This window comes from Gadus macrocephalus, chromosome 4 (genome assembly GCF_031168955.1).
Source record: "Gadus macrocephalus chromosome 4, ASM3116895v1".
In the NCBI taxonomy this organism is placed as follows: domain Eukaryota; kingdom Metazoa; phylum Chordata; class Actinopteri; order Gadiformes; family Gadidae; genus Gadus; species Gadus macrocephalus.
The window spans coordinates 8,787,824-8,791,947 of record NC_082385.1 but is presented as its reverse complement, the minus strand read 5'-3'; positions in this window follow the sequence as shown (position 1 = coordinate 8,791,947).

The window sequence follows — 4,124 nt, the reverse complement described above, 5'->3', positions numbered from 1 at the left end:
AAGGTGTGAAAAGAAGCCAGACACCCCCCGTCTCCTAAAGCCCCCCTCCCCACCCCCCCGTCTCCCCGCGTCAGCCAAGACCAGACATTGACCTTCAGGCCTCAGTGCTGTCAGTCATCACCTTTCCCAAAAGGGGCGGGAGCTGTGATTTACTCCATCACAACCCCAGCCCTTGCCCTTACTTCCCCTTGTCCTCCCCTGCACTCTCTCGTCCCCCGACCCTCTCTCACGCTCTCTCTTTCACTTGACTTCCAAACGTTAAGAGGCGGCTGAGCGAAACCCAATGAAATCTCTCTCTATCGACCGCCTCGGCCTTTCCTGCCTTTCAGCATTTCAGTCGGCGGTTCGTTGGTACGCCAGATCCTGCAGCACCGCGGTGTGCGCTGGAAAAGTGCTCGCTCGGTTCGTCTCTTTCGCTCTAGGCCTGAGGGGGCGGCCGGAGGGGTGAGGCAACCGCATTGATCTAAAACGTCAGGGAGAACCCAGGAAGTCTTCCCACTATGGATTATATGATCTATATGTTTATATAATAATCCAATCATCATAATTCGCATTACATCAAAAGATAAGATTCTTTAAATGTGATTTATGTTCAAATAAGAAGATTGCTGTGGTAGGTTTGTTTACCTTTCGTTGGTGCAGTGTCACACTCTATGAAACTCATTGGTTAATTAGCACATCCGCATTAATGCGACTCACAAGCAATTATCATTAAACGCCATGCTTAAGGTCACATGTAAACAATGCTAACCTGAAATGTTTCGGTATGTGAAATTAATGAGCGTAAGTCGTTTTTTCCTTGTGCTTAATGCACTGTTTATGACTGCTGATTACACTGGGCCTGTTTGTATCACTGCCTTCACCGACGTTTTAAAGTCGGAGACACGCATCTACCTTTATAGTTTGATAGCGTTGTTGTTCAGTGTGCCTCCTTTCCATTAATATTCATACGTCTCACATTTCCATATTGGTGCCCTTGCCGATGCGGAGCATATGGCGTATCGTCTCACAGCGAATAAGTGGATGATTATTCTGTCACCTTTGGCGGCTCGTCCTCCCGTGGTTTCATTCAGCGATGTGACATAAAAAATAACAATGAAGAGATAGTTAAGGGACTTATGTATCACATGCAAGAGCAACAGAGCGGATAATCAAATCTGAGAAAACGATGCTTCGTATAGCTCCATCATATACGTTCCCTTCCCTCCCTAACGGCTGGGTGATTTGTTTGCTTCCTCCACTTCGTTTCTTAACTGGTGGCCGATGGATCGTTCCTCCGGTCTCACATCGACTCTTTCACAATAGAGCTAATTAACACGGTAGATTTACAGCGCAGGGATCGGATGCTGGGCTAATTGAGCTAATTGCTAAGGGTTAATCAAAACTCACCTCTTGCTTGTTTACGACGCGACCCCCGCGAGATTTATCCCCTGCATACCCCCGCTCTCCCATTGCCCGGCATAGGGGCGATTTCAGAGCCTGTTTACTGTCTGAAACCTCAGGCATCCTGGAAATGTCAAGGCATTCACTTTTCGTCTGCAATTAAGTTAACAACTTTTATCAGGCCTTCATCCAAACTGTAAGGGGGGGCTGATAGTTTCGATGAAAACAGTGTCTGGAAGAACACGGAGGACGAAGCGTCAAAGTGATCCGACAACATACTGTGTATAACCCATGGGTGTATCAGATAGAACCCTATCAATTCATCCAGGGCCTGGCCTCATGTCTCCCATTCCCCTAGCGAGCAGTGCACATAATAAACCATTATCTTATTTGAAGGTCCAGTCCTAGAATGGCCAGCTTGTCGGCAGGGTGCACCCTGAGGGGAGTACAGGGTGAGACGTCAGCTCAGCCTTTAGGCATCAGACTGACACCTCTCAACTGCTGCAGGCCGTTGGTCACTGTGCCATCAGCTTCACCTCACCTCTGTACACCTCACCTCCCTTGCATACGAACAGAGCAGTGATCACTGCCGTGGTCCATGTGTGTGTGTGTGTGTGTGTCTGCGCGTGTGTGTGTGTCTGTGTCTACACATGGCCGTCACTGATCATGTCTTTATGGCTGTCTGCCTTGAGCACCTTCCTGGGTCTATGCTGCTAGCCTCTAGCGACGCAGTGCAAATTTGCTGGTCGTTTAAGTTAAGTGAACACTTTGCAAGTGTTCACGATTGTTTCATTCCCGTTTGTTTCAAGGCAGTTCAGGTTTGATACTGTGTGCCCACATTGAAACTGGCCCGTTCCACGTTGTAGTCTTTTGATAAAAACAAGACCAAAAATAATATTTTTTAGTATAGGTTTCAATTTGTGTTTATAGTTTGGACTCCCACCAAAACAAATCATGTTTGTCTCTACTTTTAGGTTCTTGTCGTTCCTTAGTTATTTTCCAGCCTCTGCTGTCCACTCACGTCTGCCTCCGTCTCTATCTCTCGATCTTTTTTCCATCCCTCTCCCCTTCATTCCGTCACCCTCCCTCTGTCGTTTTGAAGTCTCCCATTTGACAGCTTCTCTCTCTTCATGACGGCTGACACGCAGCAATTTCCCTTCGTTAATGACGAGCAATGTGCCAATTACCTCCAAGGATGTTCCACTGCCAATCAACACTAACGAGCTGTGCGTGAGTGTGCGTGTGGGAGTGTGTGCATGCGTGCGTGTATGCTTAGGTGCTTACGTGCCTACGTGTGTGGGCTTGTGTGTGCGTGTGCATGCGTGTGAATGCATATTCTTAGTCTCCTACTTGCAGTGCCGAATGTGTGTGTATGTTTAAATGCCTGCCTTTAGAAGAATTTCAAGGATGTTGGTTTGGCATGTTCGTCACATTATAGGTGGCAGTTATGCACTGCTTGGTTTGAGGTGGTTAAGCTGTGTAACATTCATAGAGATATGGAGGACAGATAATACTTATGTCTGAAGGATGTTATTTTTCTTGGCCAACTATCTGTCCTCCTACCACTTACACACACAAGCCTGGCATGGTTCGATCACAAAAAAAAACTTGCACACACACACACATACATGCAGACAGACACACACACATGCGTACACACATACCCACACACATACAAACACACCATCCTCTTCTTCTGACATTTTCTTCCACACTTCGTCTCGTCTTGCAGACACAGCTTCTATCAAAACTAAAACGTGCTTTTGTTTAAACATTAATTGGCTGTCATTTAAAAGTACTCTTGACTTCTTATCGCCGCACATTTGAATAGCCCCGTGACTGGATAAACACTGCTTTAGTTGTCTATTCCCAATTAAAAGAGCAAACCTTTCATTTCCCTATCGTCTGCGCTAGAAAGTGCTGATGCAAGCCTTGACAGAGCAACTTATTTATTACCCTCGATGTTTTCCGGTATGCGAGGGGGTTTAATAATAAGTCCACACAAAACCCAAGCATACAAAAGACACAAACACACATATCTCTTTATGAGACGATGTGTCTCCAATTTCCATTTGGAATGGCTCCAAACCTTTATTGCTATCTAAAATGTTTTACGCGTTATCGTTTGTCATCGGGGGCCTGCCGCACAACTGACCCATTCGAAATACCCGTTCAACAACACTCGCTGCTTTGTGTTCAGCCCCTTCCCCTCATGTATGGAGCAACGCATGCAATCACTCAAAGCCTGCCCGTCGAGCCCGTTCTGGATGTTGATCCCGGATGATTGATATGAGTACAACTGCCAGCGCTGTCTCCCAATGTCATAACGATGATTACAGCAATGAGCTGAATCAGACGCTCTCATATTTGCTGTAACTTATACAGTAACAGTAAATGGTTGGATGTGTTTATATGTGTACACTAAAAGGGGTCTAGAATGAAACGATTAATAAAAAAGAGTTCCCTGGATGGAACGACTCGCGGATGGGCGCGTTTTATTCTTGAGAAACGTTCTGTTTGAGATGTTTTATGGAGTAAATAGCTGCAGTAGAAAAGATACATAGTGCAGCTTTATCTGAGGTTTAAGTTCTATTACGGTGCGAACACTTTGAAAATAGGCATTTCAAACCTATTTGTTGTCGATCTACGTCAGCTCAGTTTTGATAACATGAATCCCCGCTGAAATAGGCAACAAAAAGATCTAAGCTAAATCCTTTTTCTTGTAAAGGCTTCATATGTTG